The following is an 8,206-nucleotide window of genomic DNA, read 5'->3' as shown; positions in this document are numbered from 1 at the left end:
TTATCCTGGATAAATAAAAATAGAATAGAGCCTTTTTGAAGTAGTTCTGTTTTCTTGTCTTATTTTGTAACACTGTTAATTAATACCACAACATTTATATTAGATGAAATAATAGTCAATAAAGTGATAGATAAACACATTTTCTTTTTTTTCTTCTTCATATTATTATATTCTTAAACTTTTCATCCTTACTGGCGCCACCTTCGGACGGACGGAGCCCCTAGCATTTGCCTACACTGCCTATGCCCTGCCCACAAGCACTCATTAGAATTGACAGGAAGTTGTAGGATAGACTGTCCCTGCATTTTTCCAAAGGTTTCCAAGGTTCTTACATGTCCTTCACAGTCTGACATGCTCCCCATCAGAGCAGAGTCACACTTTATAAGACAGTTGTTGTCTTTGTGTCAGTCCTGTAACTGGACATATTCACAGACTGAGTGGAAAGGAGCACACTGAGGAGCAGAAAAAAGTATGAAGTGACTCCATTACAATCACAAATATCATCAGTTGACGATAAAAACATGAGGATAGCATCAATCACCAACCCTCAGTCAGGAAGGTAGACTCACTTCTCCTTTAGTAAGCTCTCTATGGTGGGCACTTCCAGAGTCTCTCAAGGCTTTCAGATGTTTGGTGGTCTCACGGCCCCTCTGGAGGTTCCTGCAGGCCGTGTCTGCCGGCTGTCGCTGGCCGTGACTCTTCTGCTGTCACTCCTCTTCTTATGGTGTCAGAGGATTTGGCGTTTTGAAGTTGCTAATTAATTCATACATGCAGGCGTCCAGCTGGAGCATGCAGCAGAAAAAATAACATCATTACGTGACCACTTCTCATTAAAGGTGACGGTTTGCAGACAGAACGCTTGGCTCTGCAGAGACCGGCTGAGTGGAAACCTAAAAACGTCACCTAGACACTGAAATGTTAGACCGCAACTCTGAGAAATACAAGTCATGATACAAGACATTACAGAATCACAGCAACAGAGACACAGCAGAGGGGAGCACTCTGTTGAGTTGTTAAATCCAAAACTACAATACTTAGACTTATCAGATCTGGACTAGATTATCTCAGAGAGTCCACAGAATTTATAAGTAATCTATGCAACCAGAAGTGCTTCACATGGGAACAGAAGGAGCAGAAATTCATGATGATACAATAGAATGTTGAATTACAACTAACAAAATTCAAATAATTAAATGTTATAAATTAATTCAAACTGTAAAGGTTGAATAATTAGACTAAAACTAACACCATGTGAAAAAACAAGACGAGAAACTTTGACTTTAATGCCGTAAGATTGCTACAAATGATGATGTTTTGCTATAACATGCAGCTTTGTTAAAAATTTGAGACCTCTCGGGGCACCGGTGGCCTTGCAGTCTAAGCGCATCCCATATCCAGTGGATATAGTCTTCATTGTAGAGGTCACTGGTTCGACTCCAAGCCATGATCATTTGCTGCATGTTGTTTCCTGTTTCTCTTCAGCTGTCCCGTCCATTAAAAGCAAAAAAAAAAAAGCCCACAAATTAAACTTAAAACAAATTGGAGACCTCTCTGAACTTCTACTCAAAGCAGCACCTCTACATGCATGGAAGCAATTGTATTCTAGTGTCATTTGAATTCAATTCAGGCTATTCAATGAGGTGCTGACATGGGGATCACCTGACCTGCCATCAGACAAAGCTGAGGTGTTTGAATGTTGTGCTAAGAGTGGTATAACATCACCCAACAGCAGCAGGGAGACAAACTGATGCAGGAGATGCAGAGATGCATGACAGCTGTGATTAAAACTCAGGGTTACCTGTTAGTCTAGACCAGGGGTTCCCAAACTTTTCAGCTTGGACCCCCAAAATAAAGATGCCAAAGACTCGCGACCCCCACTGTCCCTCGTAGTGATTCAATGTGGCTTCATTTAGCTGGTCTGCAGAAAATGAGCCTACCTATATGAGCATGTGTCTGTGTTTCCTGTGCCGTTATGAATGAACCTACTGCTACTGATGCTTTTGATAATGAATTGTTCACTAATACTAAACTTAGGAGTCATCTTGCAAAAAGAAAGGCAGAAAACTTATTACATTTTCTATTTTCAAGGTTTTATTTCAAGGTTAGCAACTATTTTTATCGATATTTTTTACTATGATGGGTAAAATTGACTACTTTTAGACAACTTAAAAATCAAAAAACAAAACCCAGGGGGTCCCGACCCACACTTTGGGAACCCCTGGTCTAGACAGACTAACAGATGGAATGATTATCTTTTAAAGTGTAAGAGTTACCAGATCTTTATTATCAACTAACAAAGAGACATTATGTAATTGTATTCTCATCTGTGTTTTTTTAAATCTATTTGTGTTTATTTGTTTATTTTCAATAACATTAGTTTGTTGCAATTGTATTTGTTTGTTTATTCATTTTTCTTTATTTACTGTTTGTTGATTGAAGCAGATACACAATATTTTTTTTCTGTTTTGTGCGTTTATGAAATTTTGTAAATATATGAATGATGCAAAAAGATGAAAAAGCAGTACAATTTTAAATCATAAAAAAAATAATAAATCAGGGTCACTCCCCAAAATACTGAGAACTGAACTCTCCCTGAGTTCAACATCAACACTCTGTTCTTTATGAACTTTTTTTCTGTTTTGGATAATTCACAACTTCAAAATAATGCATATTTTTGTTTTCTTTACTGGTTCTCATATTTTGCAAATAAAAGACCTAAATGGGGATATGTTTTTGGAAGCTGGGAGAAATGTTATGTGCAATAAAACAAAACAAAAAAGTTTAATTTTATCAAAACACAATTCAGAGAAAATTCTATTTCTGCAGTGGTGCCATGGATTTTTATGGAGCTGCTTTTAAATTCTTACATAAAACGATTTAAAAAATAATAAATCCTGCTTCATAAATGTTTCAATAATATGGTAACTCAGGATCAGATGCTTCAGAAGTAAATAAAGGGATGAAATCAGAAAGAAAGTCAAATATCTCAACTCAGGGGGATTTTTCATGCAAAAACAAATGTCAGTCTCAGTGCCTGCTTCAGAAGTGGTGTTATATGGCTAATAGGGAACTATTCAGATAATTGGTTGTTATGTACAAGGCGTAGTAATTGGTATTGTGCAGATGTCAGTCTGCAGAGATGTTTTTGCAGCTTTATCGTGAACATATTTCATCTCAGATCAAACAAACAGCAGCAAGTGAACCATCTGTAACAGAGCGCTGTATTTATACTGCAGGGACAATGACTGCTTTGTGTAAGAGCCTCCCTCTCTCTCTCTCTCTCTCTCTCTCTCTCTCTCTCTCTCTCTCTCTCTCTCTCTCTCTCTCTCTCTCTCTCTCTCTCTCTCCCCATGTAAGGTCTGTGTTGCTCTATCATTTCAACCCCACCCACATTCTCTCTCTCCTCTCTTTCTCTCTTCCTCTCTCTCCCAATCTCTCGCCAAACCCACATCCAGTGACATCACAACTTAATTACCCAATCATCAGGCATCCCATCAGTCACTGTCACAGCCGTGGCCAATCAGATGCTGTGGGATAATCCTCCCAGCCAATGGTGTGAGGGTAGCCCTGCTTGTGCTTTATATAAACGTTTGAGGAGCTCAATCTGGTAAAGATAAGACTGATACACCAAGAAAAGAACTGTCCACTTTTTGAAGCGTAAGGAGCTGTGTGAGTCATGACTCATGACATTTGAATGACAGGTTGGAGAGTAAATAAAAGCATAAACATAATTCACAAAACTGGCAGGGCTGCAGGTATATTTCCCTGATCATACACACCTGCTCTGATCCTGACCAAACAATCTGAGACAAGATCTTGATGTTGAGTCAGCAACAAGTCCACAGCCAGTCATCCCATCACAGTCCTCCTGCTGCCCCCACTTACTGAAGTAGAAGTACGGATAGCCGTGTTAAAACAGAGTATGGTAAGAGGAAAAGTAGACCTGTAGCTTGTTTTCTGCAGTCAAAGTTTCACATCCATGCTCTGAAATATCCTCTCAGTCTCAGAGTAAGAAGTGTCCCTCTGGAGGTCATCTCTATAGTGTCTGTTTGGGAACTAAGCTGACAGACACTCATATTTAGAGAGTAATACACTGCAATCATTCTAATTTCAAGTCAAAGAGCAACAGAGGGAAAATAAAGAACATTCACTTTGCTCCAGTAGATAATTCAGTTGGATGGAGAATGCAAAGTCTGTATTTTTGTTCATGCATCTGAAGTTAAATTTCCAGAAGAAGAAAATGGAGAATAAAGAGGGGGTGACTCTTTTGGTGTAATGAAAGCTTTTGACCACCAGAGGGCGACAGATAAACCCTCTTTCCTTCTCTCTTAGCAGAAATCAAACTCTGTCTCAATCCAACCAAAACTATCATCCTCACTCTCATCAGCATCATTAAATGAATAATATGGAGTGAAATAATCAATTCAAGGTATGGACAGAAACATCCCGGTGCATTTTTGGGAGATACACACACGTGAACCATTCAGACTGATGTTTAAGACCTCTGACCTCCTTGCAAACAGACACTGAATATCCATCAATGAAGACAGCAGCGTGAAGAAACAAACATATGTATTCTCTTACAGAAGCATGTATTATGCTCCTGACTCGGCAGCAGCAGCAGCAGGGCTCAATTTGAACTGTATAAAGGCATTTTAATCACATTGCCTGTCACTGAATATACCTTTAATCTGACAGGTTAAAACAAACAAACCTGAGATTAAGACTCTGATGTAATCTCAAATATAACTGTTATTATTGTGTGGTTGCTGAGTGAGAACTTCACCTGTTTGAGACCAGACCTGTCTTAGAAAAGCAATTGAAAGGAACTATAGGTTATTTTGGCACCCCCTGTAGATAAGTGTTACTGTTTCCCAGCTGTATTACTGCACATCTTGTGTCATTAATGGTACACCACAAAAAACTCAAAGCCAAGCAAACCTTTTGTTTTATTCCTAGTTTATAAAAGGTCTTATGGGGCTTAATATATAAGCCACAAACACCAGAAAAGTCCAGAAAAATGTCTTGTTTGAGATATTACACTCCAAAAAGACCTGAATTACTTGTAATGCGAAACAAAAATCAGCCAATGGAATGAAACTAAATTCTTGTTGAGTTTCTTGAAACAAGAATAATGTCTTTATTCAAAAAACACAACAATGTTGAATAAAGACATTTTTCTGTACTTGTGGCTTATATTTATTAGTCTACTGATGCATTTTTATCCAGAATAAGACAAAAACACTTGCTTAGATCTGAGTTTTTGAAGTAAATTATTGTCATTTTTGTTTAATGCTCCTGAAGGGTCAAGACAGAACTACTTCACATGTGACTTCCCGTTGGTCAGGTTGAACACAAACTCACTGAGAGAGTGCAGAATCAGATGGGTGAAGCTGCGACTGTGAGCCTGTGTGGGCTAGTCACCCACTCTTTGCACTTATTGCTTCAAATCACCTCATAATCTAATATTCATCTGCTATCCAAAATACCCACATCCACTAATTTAGTTTATAGAGAGACACCAGTACCACCAGTGTTAATTGAGTCTGTTTATTAAGAGATGAAACTTCTCCCAGGAGCCTCAGGTCATGGACTGGTGTCTTTTGCTCAGGTATTTTCAATGAATTTCTTTTTAGGAATAAAGCAGAATAAGTTTGATACTCTGCTTTAAATGGAGTAGTTTCAGTCTTGTCATCAAGGGCCGGCCCTTGGCATAGGCAGTATAGGCAAATGCTAGAGGCGCCGGCCGTCCATAGGGGGCGCCGCTAAATGAGTGAGGAAGAAAATTTGAAGATAATAGGAAAAACAATATTGTTTTATCTAATTTAATGTAGGATTAAATTGTGATGTCTGAGTGATGTCAGTAAACATTTAAAAGCTTGTGATTCACTTTTGGTTTTAAAAATAATGGTATGCAAAGCAGCTTTTGAAGTCTTTAAGTGTTCTTGATTTACTTGTTTTTGTTTTGTTTTTGTTGTTTTCTTTAAACTTTGGAAGCTGTTAGCTTAATTGAATAGAAAATGTAGGCTAGGCTTAAATAAGCATTTTGCTTCTGGCTTTTCAGTCATCACTTAATACATGACTGTTGCTTTGTTTAAAGCAGGGGTGTCAAACATGCGGCCTGCGGGCCAAAACCGGCCCGCCAGAGGTTGCAATCCGGCCCACGGAACGACTTTGCAAAGTGAAAAAATTACAGATTAGACATTAACTGCAAATTTTCAATAAAAGTAACTACTATTTTAAATTTGTCCTCTGAGGGTCGCATACAATCATAGTGCCGATGGAGCGCACCTGAACAGCACTTTTTCCCGGGACTTTTTTCTCAAAGTGAGAAAATAGATTACTTGCTGTTTGCATAATCCGGTTGAGATTCATTAAGTCTTTTTAGAGCACTATAAGATGATCCACTAACTACTAACACTAGCACAACACCCCTGCATACAACACTGTCCAGCAAGCAAACAGTTCCTTTCGGAGCTGAGGGGTCCAGGATAGCCAACTTCAGATCAACTTGGGCTGTGTGTGGCCCCTTAACTGAAATGAGTTTGACACCCCTGGTTTAAAGTGTCTGCACTGTGAAAATTATTGTGTTATATAATGACTGAATAAATTACTACTACTAATACATTGTTTATTTTGAAATTGTACAATTATTTTCCTGCTAATTAACAGTGTTATTACCATTTTATTAATGTTCTTTTAGAGGTCGTTTTAATTTTAAAACAAAGGAAACCTGTAAAACATAATGCTGGATGTCAGTTGTCTTTCAGTGTAAATGTTATGTGTTGTTGGTTGAATTGGTTACAATACAAGGGGCACCAGTTAAAATCTTGCCTAGGGCACCATGTCGGTTAGGGACAGCTCTGTTGTCATCACACAAGTTCAAGCACTGAACAATGAAATGTAGTTTAGTGTCTTACCTGAAGTGCACCAAAGCTTTAATGTGCTGAGTAATGCAGTGCCTGATATAGCCTGACTTCACAGTAAACTGTGTATCCAAATGACATCATGTGTTTAAGGAAACTAAACTTAAAATCTGTCTTGAGTTTAAAACAGTTGTTTGCAAAGATTAATATTTTATTACAGTGGGAAAGCATTTGCGTCCGTAACAAAGCAAAAACACTTGTCGCGCCCAACGTGGGGCTCGAACCCACGACCCTGAGATTAAGAGTCTCATGCTCTACCGACTGAGCTAGCCGGGCGGTGTAATGCCTGGAGTATTTCTACCTACCTGTAGGGGCGCTGTGGTGTTTTATCTATTTGGTTGATCCATTTAAAATGAACATAGAATATAAAGATTCTGACGTGATGAAGGATGGGCGCGTTTTCTTTTGCTACAGCTTCTCCTTTGACTGACTATTTTTCCCTTTCTCTCCTCTTTTTGCACCGTCAAATTGAAACCTGAAGCACACTCACCGCCTGACACTTAGAAAACACACATTCAATGAAAGGCTTCAGAGAGAAGATGAAAACTTACCGTCGTGGTTCCCAAAATAGAAGGGGGCATTTTTTGAAAACTAAAAAGCAATTGTCCTTTTCTTTTTTATTTTAATTGTGTAAATTAATTAGCATTGTTGATGATGAATTTTAAAATGCTATTGAATATTCATTTTATTTGTGTCAAATAATGGACACATATTTAGAAAATTTAAAAGTATTTCTTTTAATGCAATTTAGTATTTTAGATTTGCCTTTTCATTTTAATTTTGGTACATATATGCTTCCATACTCACCTGTTGAGAGATTAATTGCTGAGTTGATCGTTTAAATGAAAACAGCATGAACATGGTTTTTTGAAGTTTGGAATCTGGGATGAAGAAACTTTTTCTTCTTTTACTATCAAAAAAAATAATGAGCCAAATAATGCTCTTACAATAAAGGCATTTGTGTCCTCCTACAGCCATAATAACTCGCTCTTTAAACTCTGACACTGATAATAATGTCAGATATTAAAACAAGGTGTCTACATTAGAACTGAACGACAGCTTTGTGAACCTTAAATGTTTCACCATGATCTGGATTTGAACCCGGTCTCTTGTGTTCCTCGGGCCTGTGTGGGAGGATCAGATCCCTCAAGCCTCTGTGGAGGATGAGACAGGAGCCAATCACATCACTAGGGAGAGAAACCAGAACGAACCATTGGCTGGAGGCTTCAAACGACGTCAACGAATTCACACCAATAACATCTCTGACCACACCCATGGCC

General features: G+C 38.3%; 1 long non-coding RNA gene and 1 other non-coding gene across 2 annotated transcripts; both read right to left on the bottom strand.

Annotated features, from left to right (window-relative positions):
- Positions 1 to 279: 279 nt before the first annotated feature.
- On the bottom strand, positions 280 to 3,857 carry LOC117831747. The gene is made up of 3 exons (XR_004635066.1): positions 3,780 to 3,857; positions 570 to 782; positions 280 to 452 (listed from the first exon to the last, which is right to left on the bottom strand). It is a non-coding gene; the product is annotated as an uncharacterized LOC117831747 (long non-coding RNA).
- A 3,272-nt stretch (positions 3,858 to 7,129) lies between these two features.
- Positions 7,130 to 7,202, bottom strand: trnak-cuu. The gene has a single exon. It is a non-coding gene; the product is annotated as a tRNA-Lys (tRNA).
- Positions 7,203 to 8,206: the final 1,004 nt, after the last annotated feature.

The sequence above is a fragment of the Notolabrus celidotus genome, chromosome 20, assembly GCF_009762535.1.
Source record: "Notolabrus celidotus isolate fNotCel1 chromosome 20, fNotCel1.pri, whole genome shotgun sequence".
Classification (NCBI taxonomy): Eukaryota; Metazoa; Chordata; class Actinopteri; order Labriformes; family Labridae; genus Notolabrus; species Notolabrus celidotus.
Note: the sequence above shows the minus strand (reverse complement) of the source record. Positions and strands in the feature narration are given on the sequence as shown.